The following is a 23,357-nucleotide window of genomic DNA, read 5'->3' as shown; positions in this document are numbered from 1 at the left end:
GTTACCATGAACTTGCCAGAACTGCATTCTTACACAAATGGGCTCAGTAGATACAACCAATGAAATTTCCATTCAAATTTTGATCAAGGGAAAATGGAGAACTCCCCAAAACTGAGCAATCTGCTCCTTTGTGCTATACCATCACGGGTAAAGGCCTCCCCACTGTTAAGTACAACTACACGGAGCACTGACGCAGGAAAACATTCATCATCAAGGTTATGCTCTCTTCTCATCGCTGTCAAAAGAAGGCACAGGAGCCTCAGGACCCACATTACCAGGTTCAGGAACACTTATTACCCCTCGACTATCAGGCTCTTGAATCAAAGGGGATAACTTCACTCAACTTCACTCATTTGCCCCATCACATATGGACTCACTTTCAAGGACTCTTCATCTAATTTTCTCTTATTTATTATTATTCTCTTATTATTGATTATTTATTATTAGTTTTCCTTCTTTTTGTACTTGTACTATTTGTTGTCTTTAGCACATTGATTGTTCGTCCATCATAGTGGGTGTGGTCTTCCATTGATTTTATTCTGTTTCTTCTACTGACTGTGATAGCCCACAAAAAAAAGAATCTCAGTATATATATGTACTCTGAATATAAATTTACTTTGAACTTTGAAAGTTTACGAATTCCGTGAATCTATTGGTTTGGCTTTGATTACCTCAGACCCTCTTAGCTGAGTGTTATTCTTCTTCAAGAAAGAATATTTGTTTGGAAAAGGCTATGTCAATCACTTTGGTGATAATCAACACCAACATCTTCCCGACCACTGAGGTAAGACTAACTGGCTTACAGTTTCCTTTCTTCTGCCTTTCTCGCTTCTAGAAGAACGGAGTGACATTTGTAATTTCCCAATCTTCTAAAATCATTCCAGAATCTAGTGATTCTTGAAAGATTATTACTAAAGCCTCCACAATCTCTTCAGCTATCTCTTACAGAACCTTGGGGTGTACACCATCTGGTCCAGGTGACTTATCTACCTTCAGATCTTTTAGTTTCCCAAGAACCTACTCTCAAGAAATGGTAATTTCAAATGCTTCATGACCCCTAGCACTGGAACTTCCACCATGCTACTTGTGTCTGATGCAAAATACTTATTCAGTTCATCTATCATTACCTTGTCCCCCATCTCCAGGATCATTTTCCAGCAGTTTGATATCCAATCTCACTTCTCTTTTACACTTCATGTATCTGAAGAAACCTTTGGTATCCTCTCCAATATTATTGACTAGCTTATTTTCACATTCTATTTTTACTTTCTTAATGACTTTCTTAGTGGCCTTTTATTGGTTTTTAAAAGCTTCCCAATCCTCTAACTTCCCACTAATTTTTGCTCTATTATATGTCCGCTTTTGGCTTTTATGTTGGCTTTGACTTCCCTTGTTAGCCATGGTTGTGTCTTCTTGCCTTTAGAACACTTCTCCCTCTACGGGATGTAAATATTCTGTGCCTTCTAACTGCTTCCAGAAATTCCAGCCATTGCTGCTCTGCCATCTTCCCTACCAGTGTTCTTTTCCAAACAATTCCTCTCTCATGTCCTCTGTAATTCCCTTTACTCCACTGTAATATTGATACATCTGACTTTAGCTTCTCCTTAGATTTCAGGGTGAATTTGATCATATTATGATCACTTGTCCCTAAGGGTTCTTTTACCTTAAGTTCTCTGATCAATTCCAGTTCATTGCACAACTCCCTATCCAGAATAGCTGAACCCCTAAGTGGGCTCAACCACAAACTGCTCTAAAAAGCCATCTTATAGGCATTCTCGAAATACCCCCTCTTGGAATCCAGCACCAACTTGATTTTTCCAATCTACTTACATATTGAAATCCCCCATGACTATTTTAACACTACCCTTTTGGCATGCATTTTCTATCTCCCACTGTAATTTGTAGACCACATCCTTACTACTGTTTGGAGGTTTGTATACAACTCCCATCAGGGTCTTTTTACCCTTGCAGTTCCTTAGCTCTATCCACAATGATTCATCACCTTCTGACCCTTTGTCACCTGTTGCTAAAGATTTGATTTCATTTTTTACCAAGAGCAATGTTCCTGCCTTCCTGCCTACCCATTCGATACAATGTGTATCCTTGAACATTGAGCTCCCAGCTATAATCTTCTTTCAGTCATGATTCAGTGATGCTTACATCATACATGCCAATCTGTAACTGTGCTACAAGTTCACCTACCTTATTCTGTATACTGCGTGCATTCAAATATAACACCTTTAGTCCTGTATTCATCTTATTCAATTTTATGTCTTTTAAGTTGCAACTCATCCTGCTGACTGCAATTTTGCCCCATCAACAGCCTCTCCTCACTACACATTTCCTGTTTGTAAAGCAGCTCCCTCATCTTCAGCAGCCTTTCCTATATACTTCTTGCGTTGAAATATAAGCAGCTCAGGTTACTAGTCCCATCACACTCAACCTTTTCCCATTCCCCTGCAACTCCTAGTTTAAACCCCACCATGCAGCATTAACAAACCTTCCCACTCATTCCGCTCCAGTTCAGGCACAAACATTCTGTTCTGTACAGGTCCCACCTTCCATGGAAGATAGATCAATGATCCAAAAATCTTATGTCCTCCCTAATATACCAACGCCTTAGCCACATGCTCAACTGTATAATCTTCCTAGTTCTGGCATCACTAGCAAGTGACATGGGTAGCAATCCTGAGATCACAACCCTGGAGGTCCTGCCCTTCAACTTAGCACCTAACTCCCTGAACTTCCAATGCAGAACCTAGTCACTCATCCTACCCAGGTCGTTGGTACCTATGTGGATCATGAGCTCTGGCTGTTCACCCTCCCGCTTAAGAATGCTGAAGACTTCATTACAAGATGTCCCAGGCCCTAGCACCTGGGAGGCAACATACTGTTGTTCTCGCTTACAGAAAATCTCCTGTCCATTCCCCAAACTAATGAATCCCTTATCCCCACAGCGTTCCACCTCTCCCCACTCCCTTCTAAGTCACAGAGGTAAACTCAATGCCAGAGACCTGACCACTGTGTCTTTTCTATGTTTGGTCATCCACTCCCTCTCCCCTAACAGTACCTAAAGTGATATACCTTTTGTTCAGGGGTACTCCTTAACCCCTTTCCGCTTCTGGACCCCTGTGTCCTGCACCTTGGATGTAACTACCGCTCCATATGTCTTACCCATCTCCCTTTCAGCCACCTGAATGATCCAGAGTTCATCCAGTTCCAGTTCCAACTCCTTAACACAAATTGTCAGATGCTACAGCTGGATGCCTTTCTCACAGCATTTGCAGTTGTCAGGAATACCGGAGGTCTCCCTGCCTTTCCACATCCTGCAAGAGGAGCATTCCACTGTGCTGTCTGGCATCCCTACTGTCCTAACAATGCAGATATAAAGAAGGGAAGGAAAAAAAACTTAACCTAGTGCTTTTTTTTTGCTGTTTCTCTAAAGTCTCGAAGAGCTAAAGCCTCAAGATCACCACTCTGACTTTGTCCACTCAGACGACGGCTGCTGCGTTTGGCCTGCCTTCCTTTAATTTGCTCTTGCTAATCAATCACAATCAGTGAATTGAAATGAATTGATTTTATTACATACATCCTTCGTATACATGAGGAATAAAAATCTTTACGTTCCATCTCTGTCTAAATGTGCAATATGCAATTTATAATAAATATTATGTACAACAGGAGTCAATATAACATAGAAATACAGTTGAATTAAGCATGAATTACAGCATGAGTTAAGCAGTCTGATGGCCTGGTGGAAGAAGCTGTCCTGAGGTCTGTTGGTCCTGGTTTTTATGCTGCGGTACCATTTCCCAGATGGTAGCAGCTGGAACAGTTTGTGGTTGGGATGACTTGGGCCCCCCATGATCCTTCGGGCCCTTTTTACACACCTGTCTTTGTAAATGTCCTGAATACAGGTTTCCCCCGCCATCCGAAGGTAGAGTGTTCCTATGAAACGGTTCGTAAGCCAGAATGTCGTAAAGCGAAGAAGCAATTACCATTTATTTATATGGGAAAAATTTGTGAGCATTCACAGATCCAAAAATAACCTACCAAATCATGCCAAATAACACATAAAACCTAAAATAACAGTAACATATAGCAAAAGCAGGAATGATATGATAAATATACAGCCTATATAAAGTAGAAATACTTTTCCACAATCATTGCTGCACTGTCCACCGTAGTGAAAATCTCACGCAAGCGGTCTCAGCAGAAACACGGCGCAAGCGCTCTCCAGTAACCTTTAAGCTATGAAACTGCCAAATCATATCAAATAACATGTAAAAATACACAGCCTATTATAAAGTAGAAATAATGTATGTACAGTGTAGTATCACTTACTGGAATCGGGAAGACGGTTTGTTGAGCACACTGATGATGGTGTTTTGATTGTGGTGAACGAAGTAAAGACAAGGCGAGTTTGGCTTGTGGAAGTTGATGAAGATGATGTTGAAGAGGCTTTGACATCCCATGACCAAGAACTGATAGATGAAGAGCTACTGCAATTGGAAGAGGAAAGGATAACAATCGAAACCGAATGCTGCAGCGAACAGGCCGTGGACAGAGACCGATTCGCGGAGAATGCAGCGGTAGCTGGAATGCATCCAGCACGTCTTTAAGAAAAAGCCGAAATAAACATGCTAATTAATTAGGTGCCGCTCGGCATGTAATTGTCAGCCCAGATCAGAGGCGACCCAATCGCCTCTGATCTGGGTCGACATTTACGTGCCGGGCGGCACTAAATTAATTAGCATGTTAATTTCGGCTTTTTTCTTAAAGACGTGCTGGATGCATTCCAGCTACCGCTGCATTCTCTGCGAATCGGTATCTGTCCGCGGCCTGTTCGCTGCAGCATTCGGTTTCGATTGTTATCCCTTCCTCTTCCAATTGCAGTAGCTCTTCATCTATCAGTTCTTGGTCATGGGATGTCAAAGCCTCTTCAACATCATCTTCATCAACTTCCACAAGCCAAACTCGCCTTGTCTTTACCTCGTTCACCACAACCAAAACACTTAATTATGTCTAGTTTTATGCTAAATGCAACACCCTTACGAGCTCTTTCAGGCTTTTCCAATACCTTAGAGCTCACCTTGATAACGGCTACTCACAGGCACGTGTTTAAGCAATGCCGGCTAGAATGCCGTTCCGAATCCGGGGGAGAGCGGCTGCTCGGGCGCGTGCTGATTTTTTTTGCGCGCTGCTTTTCCCGTGCGCTGCCTTTATTTGTAACAGTGAAAACACCTTCTGTAAGTGAAAACAGGGAACTAATGTAGGTCTTTCGTAACAGTGAGGTTTCGTAAAGCGAACGTTCGAAAAGCGGGGGACACCTGTAGTGGGAAGTTTACATCTACCGATGCACTGGGCTGTCCACACCACTCTCTACAGAGTCCCGTGATTGATGTCAATAGGGGCTAGCTTGTCTCCATTCCTCCAGTAGTCCATAACCAGCTCCTTTGATTTTGTGATGTTGAGGGAGAGGTTGTTTTCTTGACACCACTGTGTCAGGGTGATGACTTCTTCTCTGTAAGCTGCCTCATTAATATTACAATGCTCTATTACACTGCCATATCCCACTTGCTGCTGCCTTTTCTACTTGGGCAGTGGACCTGATTGAAATCCACTCCTCTCAATCTTCTGATATCTGCATTGGCTGCTGGTCAATGCTCCATTATGCTGAGGTCTATATTGCTGAGGTCTCAAAGATGATGCAAAGTTGATCAATGCAAACATACGTGTGAAGATGGTGGTGATATCATCACCAGTTGAAAAATACAAATTGGTAGTGAGTGTAGTAGTGCCGCACACCATGGCCAAGATCTCTCTTGAAGATATAGTTACAAACCCTGAAGTGACATTTTAATCAAGCACCCCCAGAAACTTAAAGAGTTACACATTTGGATCATACAACCTAGAAATTGATGAGATGATTGATGAATATTTGTCAGATTGAAGAGAATAATTATATGCTGCCCCTTCAGACCTCACTAGATTGTGTGCTTTAGGATCTTTTAGCATGCGGGCTGACAAATGAGAAAATCCAAGCAATGGATCTGACACAAGAGGAATTACACAAGACTGCTAAGTGCATGGATAGTGCACTGAATTTCATTCTTGACACGACTAAGAGGTATTGGATAGCAGCTAACCCCAAGTTGGTAAAGGCATCATGCACTTACTGTCAGCTGAGTCCCACTGATGGCACAAGCAACTTGGATTGATGAAAAACAATGGACCACAGTCCTGCCAGAGATGGAAAGTCAGCCAAGAAAATTGGAAACAAGAAGTCTCATTTCTGCTTTTATACAAGTCACCTGGCTTCAGAACATCTACATTTTAACTGCCACCAAATAGGACATAGTGCACGGGTTCATAAGGAGGATCAGCAAAATGAGTCCTGTTCACCTCATCTGCAGAATGTACAGAATAGCAAGTTTGAGGTACTATCCATGGGACAGAATTAAAGAACAAACAGGTGGAGTCCTACATGACAAATTAATCTACTGTTCATCATCAGGAAAGATTATTGAGAACAGCTTTCTTACTGACTGAAAATATCAACATCTGCATCGATACTGCAGCAAATTAATCTGTTTCATGTATCAAAAATACCTCAACCAATTTTGTTCGAAGCAAAGTAAACTCAAATCACCGTCACACCAGAATCACTGAGTCAGAAACATGAAATAACAATACAATAAATGTTTAATTTGTTATTGACTAAGTATTTATAAATAATTAGCTGCCTGTTGAACTTCTATTCAATGTAAGCAACTAATGAACAAATTTTGATTTTTTTTTAAAAGTTGTTTTTTTTAAGGGGTATGGGTGCGCTATATTCAAAATGCATCCAGACCTACAAGAACCTGGTTATTATTGCGTCAATGTCTTTTCTGCTGTGTTTGCTTACCTTCAATAAGTTTGCCTATTTGTTACTTACTTAACTGTACAGGTTCCACAAATAATAATGACAACAAACAAAGGCATGTGATGTTCACGTATTCAAAAGTGTACAGAACATGTATTTGTCATAATACATTTTTTTTTACTTCATTCAAAATTCTTCTGCAATATTTCCACATTAGCACAGAAAGATCCAGGCTCCCTAGTTTCCTTCCTTTGTAAGTGTCCAACATACGGCAAACATTCTAAGTCACATTGGAGGAGATAAAAGCCTGAAGAATCTTACAGAAGGAAAGAGTGCAGAGAGGTTGAGAGAAGGAATTCACGATTTCAAGGTCTACATTGCTGTAATATCGCCATAACTACAAATGGTTTCATTAACTTTAGAGATGGACAAGAGGCCATTAAAAAAGTAACACAGCTTAGAAAAGCAAAAGGGCTGGAAAAGTTTGTCATGAGATTGCATAAAGGGGGTTTCAGCGAGGGATAAAATCTGAAGCAGATGCACGCTTATTAAATTGCAAAATAATTCATCTTGGTTTCCTGGAGAATTACATAGAATGGAATTATATATTTTTTCCTCCAAACACAACAAAGACACAAGCCCACACTGTCAAATGTACAGTGTATGAGAGTATGCTATATACACAATCCTCATCTTCCACCAACTCCACTTTAAGCAAGTCATTAAAGGGCAAAACAATGATGGACTGACTTCCCTAGTGACTTCCATGTAGTTCTGGGGCTCACATCAAAACAAATGCATCCAATTCACTGTCTATGGTCATATTGTCCTAGCTATACAACACAAAAAGGGCAGTTAGGCCCAACTACTACTGGACTTCTGGTGTGATGTTCGAAATTCTATGTGTGTTTGCCTGTGCATTGCCATTTGTGCAATTCGTTCTTTTCTCACACATTGGGTATTTGATGTTTTCTTGAATGTGTTCCACGGTATTTCTTTGTTTTTGGCTCCCTGTGGGAGGATGAATCTCAAAGTCAAAGTCAATTTATTATCAAAGTACATACGTCACCATATACAACCCTGAGATTCGTTTTCTTGGAGACATCCTTAATAAATCGGTAACAGAATAATAACCGTAACAGAATCAATGAAAGAATGCATCAACTTGGGCATTCATCCAGTGTGCAATAAACAAAACACTGTGCAAGTAGAAGAAAGAAATAATAATAATTATTGAACTTGGTGGTGTGGGTCTCCTGCACTGTCTTACTGATGAAAGCAGTAAGAAGAGAGCATGTCCAGGGTGGTGGTAGCCCCTGAGGGTGGATGCTTCTTTCCAGTGACAGCATTTCATGTAGATGTGCTCAATGGTGGGGAGGGGGTTTACCCATGCTGGACTGGGCCGTATTCACTACTTTTTGCAGGATTTTCCATTCAAGGGCATTGGTGTTTCCATACCAGGCTGTGATGTAGCCAGTCAATACACTTACCATTACCTATCTATAGAAGTTAGTTAAAGTTATAGAAGTCGTGCCAAATCTTCACAAACTCCTAAGGAAGTAGAGGTGCTGCCATGCTTTTTTTGTAATTGCACTCGTGATGGACGCAGGAAAGGTCCTCCAAAATAATAACACCGAGGAATTTAAAGTTGCTGACCCTCTCCACCTCTGATCCTCTGATGAGGACTGGCTTCCTCCTCCTCCCAATAATCTCATGCAGACATTGAGTAAGAGGTTGTTGCTATGGTACCATTCAGCCAGATTTTCAATCTCCCTCCTATATGATGATTCGTCACCATCTTCGATTTGGCCTGACAGGGGCATCATCAGCAAACTGAACAGGACATTGGAGCTGTGCTTAGCCACACAGTCATAGGCATAAAGCAAGTAGAGCAGGGGATTAAGCACACAGCATTGTGGTGCACCTGTGCTGATGGAGACCGTGGAGGAGATGTTGTTGCCAATCTGAACTGACTGGGGTCTACAAGTGAGGAAATCAAGGATTCAATTGCCTAAAGAGGTATTGAAGTCTTGGAGCTTATTGATTAGTTCGGAGGGAATGATGGAATTGAATACTGAGCTGTAGTCAAGAAAGAGCATCATGATATATGCAGATGTTCCAGGGTTGAGTAAAAAGCCAATGAGATAACATCGGCTGTGAACTTGCAGGCAAATTGGAGCAGATCTAAATCACTTCCCAGCCAGGAGTTGATACGTTTCATCACCAACCTCTCAAAACACTTAATCACTGCGAGTGCAAGTGGTAATGGACGATAGTTATTGAGGCAGATTACTGTGTTCTTCTTAGCATTGGTATAATTGAAGTCTGCTTAAAGTAGGTGGGTACCTCAGTCAGGCAAAGCGAGAGGTTAAAGATCTCAGTGAACACTCCAGCCAGTTGATCAGCACAGGTTTTTAGTACTTGGCCAGGTATCCTGTCTGGGCCAGATGCTTTTCATGGGTTCACCCTCCTGAAGGCTGCTCATATATCGGCCTCAGCAACTAAAACCACAGAATTATCAGGGGCTGTGGGTGTCCGTGATGGTTCCTCCATGTTTTGACAGTCAAAGTGAGCATAGAAGGCATTAAGCTCATCGGGAAGCCAAGCCTTGTCGTCATATATGTTGCTTGATTTCACTTTATAAGAGATGATAGTATTTGAGCCCTGCTATAACTGTCAAGCATCCTTTGCTATTTCCAAGTTTAGTCCTGAATTGGCACTTCACCCATGAGCTGGCTTTCCGGAGACGGTACTTGGACCATTTAAAACCTTCTTGGTCAAAGTTGTAATCTGTGGCACAAACAAGAGAAAATCTGCAGATGCTGGAAATTCGAGCAACACATACAAAATACTGCAGGAATTCAGCAGGCCAGGCAGCATCCAGGGAAAAAAAGTACAGTCGACGTTTTGGGCTGAAACTCTTCGGCAGGACTGGACAAAAAAAAAAGCTGAGGAGTAGATTTGAAAGGTGGGGAGAGGGGGGAGAGGGGAGAGAGAAATGCCAGGCGATAGGTGAAACTTGGTTGGGGACGAATGAAGCAAAGAGCTAGGAAGTTGATTGGTGAAAGAGACGGAAGGCCACGGAAAAAGAAAAAGTGGGGGGGGGAGGGTGAGGAGCACCAGATGGATGGGCAAGGAGATAACATGAGAGGGAAATGGAGATGGGAAATAGTGAAGGAGGGGGGCATTACTGGAAGTTTGAGAAACTGATGTTCATGCCATCAGGTTGGAGGCTACCCAAACGGAATACAAGGTGTTGTTCCTCCAAGCTAAATGTGGCCTTATCACGACAGTGGAGGAAGCCATCGATGGTCATATTGGAATGGGAATAGGAAGTGGAATTAAAATGGGTGACCATTGGGAGATCCTGCTTGTTCTGGCAGACGGGACGTACATGCTTGATGAAGCAATCTCTCAATCTATGTTGGGTCACTGATATAAGGAGACACCAAGAGCACCGAACACAGTATATTACCCCAACAGACTGACAGGTGAAGTGTCACCTCAACTGGAAGGGCTCTTTAGAGCCCGGAATAGTAGTGAGGGAGGAGGTGTAGGGACTTGTTCCGCTTGCAAGGATAAGTGCCAGGAGGGAGATCAGTGGGGAAGGATGAATGGACAAGGGAGTCGTGTAGGGAGTGACCCCTGTGGAAAGCAGAAAGTGGGGGGGAAGGGAAAGATATGTTTGGTTGTGTGATCCAGTTGGAGGTGGCAGAAGTTTTGGAGAATTATGTGGTGGGGTGGTAGGTGAGGACAAGAGGAACCCTATCCCTTATAGCGTAGTGGGAGGATGGGGTAAGAACAAATGTGCGTGAAATGGAAGAGATGCGGTTGAGGGCAGCGTTGATGGCAGAGGACAGGAGGCCTCTTTCTTTGAAAAAAGGAGGGCATTTCCTTCATTGTAGAATGAAAAGCCTCAACCTGAGAGCAGATGTAGCACAGAGGGAGGAATTGAGAGAATGGGATGGCATTTCTACAAATAGCAGGATGGGACAAAGTATAGTCCAGGTAGCTGTGAGAGTCCATTAGTTTATAATAGACATCAATAGATGAGAGAGAGGAGAGAGGAGGGAGGAGGGAGGAGGGAGGAGGGAGGAGAGAGGAGGGAGGAGGGAGGAGGGAGGAGGGAGGAGGGAGGAGGGAGGAGGAAGGAGGGAGGAGGGAGGAGGGAGGAGGGAGGAGGGAGGAGGGAGGAGGGAGGAGGGAGGAGAGAGAGAGAGAGAGAGAGAGAGAGAGAGAGAGAGAGAGAGAGAGAGAGAGAGAGAGAGAGAGAGAGAGAGAGAGAGAGAGAGAGAGAGAGAGAGAGAATATGAATGAATGGACCAGGTGAACTTGAGGACAGGGTGGAAGTTGGAGGCAAAGTGGATGAAATTGACGAGCTCAGCACGGGTGCAGGAAGCAGCACCAATGCAATTATTGACGTAGCGCAGGAAAAGTGCGGGGTGATCACCAGTGTAGGCTTGGAACATAGACTGTTCCATGTGGTATGCCACAGGGATCAGTGCTGGGTCCATTGTTATTTGTCATCTATATCAGTGATCTGGATGATAATATGGCAAACTGGATCAGCAAATTTGCTGATGATACAAAGATTGGAGGTGTAGGGGGCAGTGAGGAAGGTTTTCAAAGCTTGCAGAGGGATTTGGATCAGCTGGAAAAATGGGCTGAAAAATGGCAGATGGAGCTTAATACAGACAACTGTGAGGTATTGCACTTTGGAAGGACAAACGAAGGTAGAACATACAGGGTAAATGGTAAGGCACTGAGGAGTGCAGTAGAACAGAGGAGTCTGGGAATACAGATACAAAATTCCCTAAAAGCGGCATCACAGGCAGATAGGGTCGTAAAGAGAGTTTTTGGTACATTGGCCTTTATTAATCAAAGTATTGAGTATAAGAGCTGGAATGTTATAATGAAGTTGTATAAGGAATTGGTGAGGCCGAATCTGGAGTATTGTGTTCAGTTTTGGTCACCAAATTACAGGAAGGATATTAATAAGGTTGAAAGAGTGCAGAAAAGGTTTACAAGGATGTTGCCAGGACTTGAGAAACTCAGTTACAGAGAAAGGTTGAATAGGTTAGGACTTTATTCCCTGGATGCGAAAGGATTTAGAAGGAGTGGATTGGGACAATTTGTTTTATGGGAAGGATGTAATAGAGAAATAGAGGTCATTTAAAGGTGAAATTTTGGGGGTTCAGAATCTTTATGTTCCTGTTAGGTTGAAAGGAAAGGTTAAAAGTTTGAGAGAGCCATGGTTTTCAAGGGATATTGGAAACTGGGTTCAGAAAAAAAGAGGGATCTTCAATAAAGTTAGGCAGCTTGGAGTTAATGAGGTACTCGAGGAATATAAAGAATGGAAAAAGAATCTTAAGAAAGAAATTAGAAAAGCTAAAAGAAGATACGAGGCTGCTTTGGCAAGTAAGGTGAAAATAAATCCAAAGGGTTTCTACAGCTATGTTAGTGGCAAAAGGATAGTGAGGGATAAAATTGGTCCTTTGGAGAATCAGAGTGGACAGCTATGTAGGGAGCCAAAAGAGATGGGGGAGATTTTGAACAAATTCTTTACTTCGGTATTCACTAAGGAGAAGGATATTGAATTGTGTAAGGCAAAGGAAACAAGAAGGGTAGTTATGGAAAGTATGACAATTAAAGAAGAGGAAGTACTGGCGCTTCTAAGGAATATAAAAGTGGATAAGTCTCCAGGTCTGGACAAGATATTCTCTAGGACCTTGAGGGAAGTTAGTGAAGAAATAGCAGGGGCTCTGACAAAAATATTTCAAATGTCATTAGAAACGGGGATGGTGTCGGAGAACTGGCGTATTGCTCATGTGGTTCCATTGTTTAAAAAGGGTTCTAAGAGTAAACCTGGCAATTATCGGCCTGTGAGTTTGACATGAGTGGTGGGTAAATTGATGGAAAGTATTCTTAGAGATGGTATATATACACTGTAATTATCTGGATAGACAGAGTCTGATTAGAAACAGTCAACATGGATTTGTGCGTGGAAGGTCATGTTTGACAAATCTTACCGAATTTTTTGATGAGGTTACTAAGAAAGTTGACGAGGATAAAGTGGTGGATGTTGTCTATATGGACTTCAGTAAGGCCTTTGACAAGGTTTCACACGGAAGGTTAGTTAGGAAGGTTCAACCATTGGGCATTAATATGGAAGTAGTAAAATGGATTCAGCAGTGGATAGATGGGAGACGCCAGAGAGTAGTGGTGGATAACTGTGTGTCAGATTGGAGGACGGTGTGTAGTGGTGTGCCTCAGGGATCTGTACTGGGACCAATGTTGTTTGTCATATATATTAATGATCTGGATGATGGGGTGGTAAGTTGGATTAGTAAGTCTGCAGATGATACTAAGATAGGTGGCATTGTGGATGATGAGGTAGGTTTCCAAAGCTTGAAGAGAGATTTAGGACAGTTAGAAGAGTGGGCTGAAAGATGGCAGATGGAGTTTAATGCTGAAAAATGTGAGGTGCTACATTTTGGTAGGACTAATCAAAATAGGACATACCTGGTAAATGGTAGTGCATTGAAGAATGCTGTAGAACAGAGGGATCAAGGAATAATGGTGCATAGTTCCCTGAAGGTGGAATCTCATGTGGATAGGTTGGTGAAGAAAACCTTTGGTATGCTGGCCTTTATTAATCAGAGCATTGAGTATAGGAGTTGGGATGTAATGTTGAAATTGTATAGGGCATTGGTAAGGCCAAATTTGGAGTATTGTGTACAGTTCTGGTCACCGAATTATAAGAAAGATGTCAATAAAATTGAGAGAGTACAGAGGAGGTTTACTAAAATGTTGCCTGGGTTTCATCTCCTAAGTTACAGAGAAAGGTTGAACAAGTTAGGTCTTTATTCTTTGGAGCGTAGAAGGTTGAGGGGGAACTTGATAGAGGTGTTTAAAATTATGAAGGGGATTGATAGAGTTGATGTGGATAGGCTTTTTCCATTGGGAGTGGGAAAGATTCAAACAAGAGGACATGAGTTGAGAGTTAAAGGACAAAAGTTTAGGGGTAACATGAGGGGGAACTTCTTTACTCAGAGGGTGGTAGCTGTGTGGAACGAGCTTCCAGCAGAAGAGGCTGAGGCAGGTTCGATGTTGTCGTTTAAAGTTAAATTGGATAGATATATGGACAGGAAAGGAATGGAAGGTTATGGGCTGAGTGCAGGTTGGTGGGACTAGGTGAGAGTAAGAGTTCAGCACGGACTAGAAGGGCTGAGACGGCCTGTTTCCGTGCTGTAATTGTTATATGGTTATATGGTTATAAGAATGAGGGGAGATTTGATAGAGGTATATAAAATTATGATGGGTATAGATAGAGTGAATGCAAGCAGGCTTTTTCCACTGAGGCAAGGGAAGAAAAAAACCAGAGGACATGGGTTAAGGGTGAAGGGGGAAAAGTTTAAAGGGAACATTGGGGGGGCTTCTTCACACAGAGAGTGGTGGGAGCGTGGAATGAGCTGCCAGACGAGGTGGTAAATGCGGGTTCTTTTTTAACATTTAAGAATAAATTGGACAGATACATGGATGGGAGGTGAATGGAGGGATATGGTCCGTGTGCAAGTCAGTGGGACTAAGCAGAAAATGGTTTGGCACAGACAAGAAGGCCCAAAAGGCCTGTTTCTGTGCTGTAGTTTTTCGATGGTTTCTATGTAGACGAAAAACAGGCAGCCATAGCTGGGACCCATACGAGTGCCCATGACTACCCCTTTTGTTTGAAGGAAGTAGGAGGACCCAAAGGAGAAATTATTTAGAGTGATGACAAGTTCCACTAGGCGGAGGAAAGTGGTGCTGGAGGGCAACTAGTTGGGTCTGGTGTCCAGAAAGAAACGATGAGCTTTGAGGCCTTCCTGGTGAGGGATGGAGGTATATAGAGACTGGACATCCATAGTAAAAATAAGATGATGGGGGCTAGGGAACCTGAAATCCTTGAAAAGATTAATAGCACATGGTGTGTCACAGATGTAAGTAGGAAGGAACTGAACAGGGGGGGATAAAACAGAGTCAAGGTATGCAGACGTGTTCAGTGGGGCAGGAACAAGCTGAAACAATAGTTCTACCTGGACAAGTGGGTTTGTGGATTTTGGTTAGGAGGTAGAAACATGAGGTGTGGGGCATGGAAACTATAAGGTTGGTGGCTGTGGATGTGAGATCCTCAGAGTCAATAAGGTTGATGATGGTGTGGGAGACAATGGCCTGGTGTTCCTTAAGTCCTGTTCAAGGGGTAAGTAAGAGGAGGTGTCTGAGAGTTGGTGTCGGGCATCAGCAAGGTAGAGGTCAGTTCACCAGACTACTACGGCACTTCCCTTATCTGCAGGTTTGATGATGAGGTTAGGACTAGTGGCGAGCCGAGCACTCTGAAGGAATGAGGTTGGAATAGGAGAGAGGAGTGTTAAATTATTGACTGTTTATGTCCCATTGGCAGTTGGCAATGAAAGGGTCCAGAACAGGCAGAAGACCAGGGCGGGGTGTTCAGGAAGAGAAAGTGGAAGAGGGTTGAAGACGGGAGAAGGGGGTCATCAGTGCGGGGGGTGGGGTCCTTGCCAAAGAAATAGGCTTAGAAACAGAGGCGGCCAAAGAAGAGCTCAGCATTGTGGCAGGCACGGAACTCAGTGCGTGGGCACAGGGGAACAAAAGTGAGGCCCTGCTGAGGACAGAACATTCTGCCTCAGAGAGGGGAAGGTCTGAGGGAATAGTGAAAACCTGGCATGGATGAGAGCTGGGATCGGAGTGGGGGAAGGGGATTGGTGTGACTAAGGGGAAGGGAGGTTTGGAGTGTTCAGGGGTGGTGGTGTTAGAGGAAGGTGGAGTCTCCAATGGCCCAAGAGCAGGCAGTGGGACCTGAGAGAGATGAGATTGCGGAGTGGTGGTCAGGGAAGGGAAAACAGGGGTTCCAGCGGCAGCCTGTGAAGACACGGCCTGTTATCTGTCTACATACTTTGACAACAAAGGTGCCTAGAACTTGCCCATGCTAACCAATTTGCCCACCAAGCTAATCCCATTTCCCTCTAAAGCTTTTCTATCTATGCGCATGTCCAACTTTTTAAAAATTTATAATTGTACCCAACTCTACCACTTCTCTGGCAGCTTGTTTGAAAAAGATGCTCCGCAAGTCTCTTTTAAACCTCATTTTAAACCCATGCCCTCCAGTTTTGAACTCTCCTATCCTGCTAAAACAGCATGCTACCCATCAGACCATGCCTATGGTGAAGAATATTACTGCTGAACAAATAAAACTTCCATTTTCACCCAGGAAACATCAAGCACTCCCAGGTCAATTACAGTGCTAAACTCTTTCATGTTTGGTCTCACCATCCCATAGAGCGGAGAATGCTAGCTTTGTCTGAACTCGCATCGAGCTCAGTCTCAAGTTACAGTACCATGTGCTGAATGAATTGCAGTTTCTCAAATAACTTTCAAACCTCCGTTTAATTTAACCTGGACATGCTACAATGTCAAATGTTTACCAACATAGAAATGAACCATTCAGCATATGCAGTTGCTCTTTCTAATTTTCAAGCTTGTCTTCAATTTTATTGCACAGAGCAGAAGTGGGCGTCAGAATCATCCAGCAGTGAAGCCCAATCACTTCTGCAGCTAAATTGAGAAATTGGCCAAGATATATCAAAGGAACTTGATTTTGGTGCCCCTTTGAAAGAATGGTCGATTCGTATTCTCCCTTTAGCCTGTCACCCTCAAATGATCCTCTCTACTGATTATGAATTTATGACCCTTGTTGCTGTATGTTGCACCAGAAATAGCTTTCCTTCACCTAAACTGGTAAATTGATTTATTATTCACATATACTGAGAAAGTATGAAAACTTTTGTTCTGCATGCAAGCCATTTATCACAGCAAGCCACTGAGGCAGTACTTGGGGAAAAATAGTAACAAAATGGAGAATGAACTGTTGATAGTTCATAAACAAGATGCTTGAAATCTAAAGCAATACATGTAAAATGTTGAATGAACTCAGCAGATCAGGCAGCATCTATGGAAATGAATAAACAGTTGACAATTCGGGTCGAGACTCTTCTTCAGGACTGGAAAGGAAGGAGGAAGATGCCAGATTAAAAAGGTGAGGGGAAGAGAAAGAGGCTAGCAGGGTGATAGGTGAAGCTCGATGAGTAGGAAAGGTCAAGGGCTGGCGAGGAAGGAATCTGGCAGAAGAGGACATTGGACTACAGGAGAAAGGGAAGGAGAGGAGGGGACCCAGTGGAAGGTGACAGGTAGATGAGAAGAGGTAAGAAGCCAGAGTGGGGAATGGAAGAAGAGGGGAGGAGGAGGGAATTTTTTCCTTACCAGATGGTTGAAATTGATATTCATGCTCTCAGGTTGGAGACCACACAGACGGAATATAGGGTGTTGTTCCTCCACCCTGAGGCGGCCTCAACGTGGCAAAAGAGTAGGCCATGGACCGACATGTCGGAACAGGAAGGGGAAATGGAATTCAAATGTTTGGCCATCGGGAATTACTACTTGTGGCAGATGGAGCGGAGGTGCTCAGCAAAGCGTCCCATAAATGTAGACGAGGTCACATTAGAAGCACTGGATAACCCTAGCAAACTCATCCTAGTTGCCTCACCTGAAAGAACTGTTTGGTACTTCAAATGGAGGTGAGGGAGGAGATAAATGGTGAACTGTTAACAGTTGCAGAGAAAGTGCAAAGCAAGCAAGACAGTAAGGCATTCTATTCCATTCAAACTTATCATCTTGGAAGTCTCCAGGTCATCTCTTGAACTTCCCACATTCCAGAGGGAAAAGTTTCTAACTTTTTCAATCCTTTATCAGAGCCAAAGTCCCTGATAGTAACAGAGTAACAGAACAAGCCCTCAGCCCAATTTGTCCATGCCGACCAGGATTCCCACCTAAACTGATCCCATTTGCCAATGTTTAGCACAGATCTCTCTAAACTTTTCCTACCCATGTACCTCACCAAATGTCTTTTGGCTATTATTATTATTGTATCTGTCTCAACTATTTCCCTGAGAACTCTTTCCATATAGGTATCATCCTCTGTCTGAAAATGTCCCTCAGGTCCCTTTTCATTCTTCTAAATCTTTGTTGCACTCTTTCTATCTTAACAATGTCCTTTCCATAATGATCTTTAATAATATCCAGGGCTACAATTAATGCTATCACTCCAAGGCTTTAATTCATTACACACAATCATTATGGCAAGGAAGGCCATTCAGTCCATCAGGTCCATGCTAGTTAAAATATAGCTACCAGAAATTCCTTGTTTGGTTTATTATTGTCACATGTACCAAGATATAGTGAAAAGATTGTATTGTATACTTGTTTATACAGATCAAATCATTACACGGTGCACTGAGCTGGAACAAAGTGTAAAAGCTACTGAAAAGTGTAGTACAGGTAAATGCAAAGTACAATAGGTTGGGTGAGTGGGCAAACTCATGGCAGATGCAATTTAATGTGGATAAATGTGAAGTTATCCACTTTGGTGGCAAAAATAGGAAAACAGATTATTACCTGAATGGTGGCCGATTAGGAAAAGGGGAGGTGCAACGAGACCTGGGTGTCATTATACACCAGTCATTGAAAGTGGGCATGCAGGTACAGCAGGCGGTGAAAAAGGCGAACGGTATGCTGGCATTTATAGCGAGAGGATTCGAGTACAGGAGCAGGGAGGTACTACTGCAGTTGTACAAGGCCTTGGTGAGACCACACCTGGAGTATTGTGTGCAGTTTTGGTCCCCTAATCTGAGGAAAGACATCTTTGCCATAGAGGGAGTACAAAGAAGGTTCACCAGATTGATTCCTGGGATGGCAGGTCTTTCATATGAAGAAAGACTGGATGAACTAGGCTTGTACTCGTTGGAATTTAGAAGATTGAGGGGGGATCTGATTGAAACGTATAAGATCCTAAAGGGATTGGACAGGCTAGATGCGGGAAGATTGTTCCCGATGTTGGGGAGGTCTAGAACGAGGGGTCACAGTTTGAGGATAGAGGGGAAGCCTTTTAGGACCGAGGTTAGGAAAAACTTCTTCACACAGAGAGTGGTGAATCTGTAGAATTCTCTGCCACAGCAAACTGTTGAGGCCAGTTCATTAGCTATGTTTAAAAGGAAGTTAGATATGGCCCTTGTGGCTACAGGGGTCGGGGGGTATGGAGGGAAGGCTGGGTTCTGAGTTGGATGATCAGCCATGATCATAATAAATGGCGGTGCAGGCTCGAAGGGCCGAATGGCCTACTCCTGCACCTATTTTCTATGTTTCTATGTTTCTAATAGCATAACAAAGTGTCCATTGTACATGATCTGAGATTGAAACAATCATTTATAAAGTCCCAGAAAGATGTCTTTCATTTAATAAATTTGAATTTGAACCTGAATAGCCTATGAAATTTGATCGTCATACACTTCTTTTGCCACCTACAAGGAATTTTGTAAAAGGACATCTCTTAGTGCTTAGCTATACTCAAAGATCATCCAATGTATCATGTACCCTTTCCATGCAAGCCCTCCCAAACTGCATATTTTCAGGTTATTGAGCTCCACCTGCCATACATATGACCTGTCTATTTCATCATAAAGTCTGCAACGATTCCAATTAAGTTTCTTTTTAATTATCAACAAACTTCTTACACCATGAATGAAGATTAATGGATACAAACCTCCACTTGAAGATGACCAAAGTAAATCACCATCATAAGAGGTGCAGTGGTGGGCAGTGGCTGTTAAGTTACCAGAAGACTACAGACAAATCAATAAACCAACATGCAAGTTGTACAAGTTAACTTCAGTTAATAACTTGGAACTTTAAAACAAAAAAATCGTTTGTTACAATGATAACAAAAATGGATTGTAAAATGAAAAACAACCTATTTCACTAATACCCCTTTAGGGAAGAAACTTTGCCTGGCCAATACAAGAATGAGGTTATCCATTAACTATCTATTTAAATAGACTAGCAAACTTCTCTGTTTTATCCAACTGCAACATGAAAACAGGAAAAGAATGAACTACATGGACCACCAAGCATAACCCACTCACTGATTTCAGACAATGCAATATCACTGCCAGGTCAGTCAACCATCCAATATCCTCCTCACAAATATCTGTGTGGGAGTGTTATCTAAATTGGAAAAATAGTTTCAAAGTTGAGTCAAAGTAGAGGCTGACATAGTTTATCTCAGTGAAGAGTGGATGTGGAAAGGATGCACAGATTCTGAATATGCAGACCTCTCTTTAAAACTAAGATAAAGTGGACTTTCTTCAGCCATAGGGAAGTGAACCAGAGGAATTAATTGTTACAGATGGCTGTGGAGGTCAAGTCATAGGGAGCATTCAAGGTAGCAACTGATGGTTCTTAATTGGCAACGGAGGTTAAGGATCATGAGAAGAAGGTAGGAGAATAGGGTTTTCAAAAAAATCAGCCATTATTAAGTGGTGGAGTAAATCCGATTGGCTGAATAGCTTAATTATGCACCTATATTTGATGGTCTTGATGTGCCAGAGTCCTCAATCACAATCGTTGGCAAATCATTCTACTAACAGGACAAATCTGCGAGAGATGGCAGTAGCAGAAGGGAGACCTCAGACCTCACTGCACCAAATAAACTTAGGCAAGGTAACCTTCTCTTGAATACACCTGCCATCCTTCTTCAGCTCATGAATCATTATCGTTCCTTCATGTTGAAGAACTATTCTGATAGAGGTCAAGGACCTGAAATATTAACACCATTCCTCTCTCCAGGATTCTGTCTAACCTGCTGTTCTCAGTATTTTGTGTTTTATTTCAGATTTCCAGCATCTGCAGTTTCTACTTTTCCATATGAGGGATAATCCTGTAGCCACAATATGCCGATGCAATCATCCATAACATTTTTGGTAATAGTGAGCCTGTAAGAAACATGGGCAGACTAAATTCCATGTACACCAAAAATATTATCCATGCATTGTGTTGCATGGCACAATAATTATGTTAAATGCATTGGTATTGGTTTACTATTGTGAGATGCACCAAGACACAGTGAAAGCTGGTCTTGCATACTGTTCATACAGATTTAAATCATTATACAGTGCAATGAGCTAGAACAAAGTAAAACAGTAAAGTGTAAAAGCTAAAGAGAAAGTGCAATGCAGGGAAACAATAAAGTGCAAGATCATATCAAGGTAAATTGTGAATTCTTTTTATCTAACAAGGTCCGTTCAAGAATCTGACTGATAACCGCGGGATAGAAACTGTCCTTGAGTCTGGTAGTACATGCTTTCAGGCTTTTGTATCTTCTTCCCAAAGCCGGGGGGGGGGGGGGGGAGAGAGAGAATGTCTAGGGAGAGCGAGGTCTTTAATTATACTGGCTGCTTTACTAAGGCAGCAGGAAGTATAGTATATGTCAGAATCAGAATCAGTCCACAACTCTCCGCAGTTTCTTGCAGTTGCTATACCAAACCACTAAACATTCTCATAGCATGCTTTCTGCGATTCATCAATAAAAATTGGTAAGGGTCAACAATGAAATGCCGAATTTATATAGCCTCCTGAAGAAGTAGAGATGTTCGTGTGCTTTCTTGGCTGTGGCATCAAAGTGGTTGGACCAGGTCCATCTATTGGTGATGTACACACCCGAGAACTAGAACTTCAACACTATTGATGTAGACAAGAGCATGTGCACTGCTCCTCTTCTGAAGTCAATGATAAGCTCTCGTTTTCTTGACATTGAGGAAAAGGTTATTGTTATGACACCATGTCACCATGCTCACTATTACTTCCAGTACTCCAAATCAATGTTATTTGAGATACAGCCCACAACAGTGGTACCATCTGCAAACTTGCAGGAGTTAAGAACAGAATCTGACCAAGTCATGAGTGTACAGGTGTAGAGAAGGAGACTAAGGACACAACTTTGTGAAGCACCACTGTTTAGAATAATCGTGGTAGAGGTGTTGCTTCCTGTCCTTCCTGATTTGTAGTTTGTTGATCACAAAGTCAAGGATCTAGTTGCAGAGGGTGGAGTTGACTCCCAGGATCTAGAGCTCAGTGATGAATTTGCTTTGATTAATAGTAATGAAGGTGGAACTGTAATTAATAAACACTGATCTGATGTAGGTGGCTTTATTATCCAGATGCTCCAGAGATGATCGTAGCCAGGGAGCTCCCATTTGGTGTAGACCCATTTCTCCAATGGTAGGCAAATTGCATTGGGTCAAGGTTGTCTGGGAAGTTAGAGTTGATACATACGATGACCAGCTTCTCAAAGTATTTTATGATGGTGGATGTCAGAATCACTGAGTGGTAACCATTATGACACATTACCTTGGTTTTCTTGGGTGCCGGGATGATAGTGCTCTCCTTAAAAGCAGGAGGAACCTCAACTTGAAGCAGGGAGAGGTTAAAAATGCTTGAATTACCTCTGAGAGCTGATCAGTACAGGGTAAACAGACGCAGCAGGGACACCATTCAGGCCTCATGCTTTCCATAGGATCACCCTCCAGAGACTGATTTTACATCCATGACAGTGACTGCAGATGGTCTCGTTTCATACTCATTTCCCTTCTGCTCAAAACATACAGAGAATTGTGAAGCTCATTACGAAGGAATTGTGCTGCTGTCAGCAATGCTATGCAACTTTGGTAGCCCATTAGGTATGCAAGCCCTGCCACAATTGACGGCTGGACTGGGACTCAGTTTTAGACTGGTACTGTCTCTTAACATCTCTGATAGCTTTAGAGAGTACATATCTTGTTTTCTTATAAAACTCAGGATCACCTGATTTGAATGCTGCAGACCTAAACTGGAGAAGAGAGTTGATCTCCCAGTTCATCCACGGTTTCTGGTTTGGGAAAACCCAGATTGTCCTCTTTGGTACAAATCCTCAACATACTTGCTGATAAGGTCCCTGATGGTGTTGTCATACTCATCTTGGCTGGCAGCTGAATCTTTGAACATGGACCAGTCTACTGACTCAAGCAGTTGCATAAAATCTCATCTGTTTTCCCAGACCAGCATTGTATGACTTTCTGTACTAGATTCTATTTGTATGCAGGAAGTAGGAGCACAGCCTAGTGGTCTGATTTACCAAAATATGGATGAAGGATGGTTTAGTAGGCACCTTTGATGGTGTATACCAATGTCAAGAGTGCTTGATCCTCTGATGGGTCAGGAGACATGCTCTTGAAGTTGTTCTGGTTAAAGTCACCGTCAATGATGAAAAAGGCCTTTGGGTATCCCTTTTCAAAGCTGCTGACCACAGAGTATAGATCACTCAATGCAGGCTCCATGTCAGTTTGAGGTGGGGTGGAGACTGCCATCAGGATAGCTAAAGTGAATGCCCTTGTCAGGTAGTATGGGTGACACTTCACCGTTAAGATATTCAAAACTGAGTGAGCAAGAGTTACTCAGAACTGCCACGTCTGAGCACCGCGAGGAGTGCAGATTCCTCCATCTCTGATTTTGTCTGAGGATGCCATATAACTGACTAAATAAACGTCCTTTATTTAGAACAGACCTGCAG

At 42.6% G+C, this 23,357-nt stretch overlaps 1 protein-coding gene across 6 annotated transcripts in view; it reads right to left on the bottom strand.

The window, feature by feature from the left end:
* Nucleotides 1-23,357, bottom strand: part of rasal2 (RAS protein activator like 2) — a 418,356-nt gene that overhangs the window by 254,707 nt on the left and 140,292 nt on the right. The gene's annotated exons all lie outside the window — the stretch shown is intronic.

The sequence above is a fragment of the Mobula hypostoma genome, chromosome 12 (genome assembly GCF_963921235.1).
Source record: "Mobula hypostoma chromosome 12, sMobHyp1.1, whole genome shotgun sequence".
NCBI lineage: Eukaryota > Metazoa > Chordata > Chondrichthyes > Myliobatiformes > Myliobatidae > Mobula > Mobula hypostoma.
Note: the sequence above shows the minus strand (reverse complement) of the source record. Positions and strands in the feature narration are given on the sequence as shown.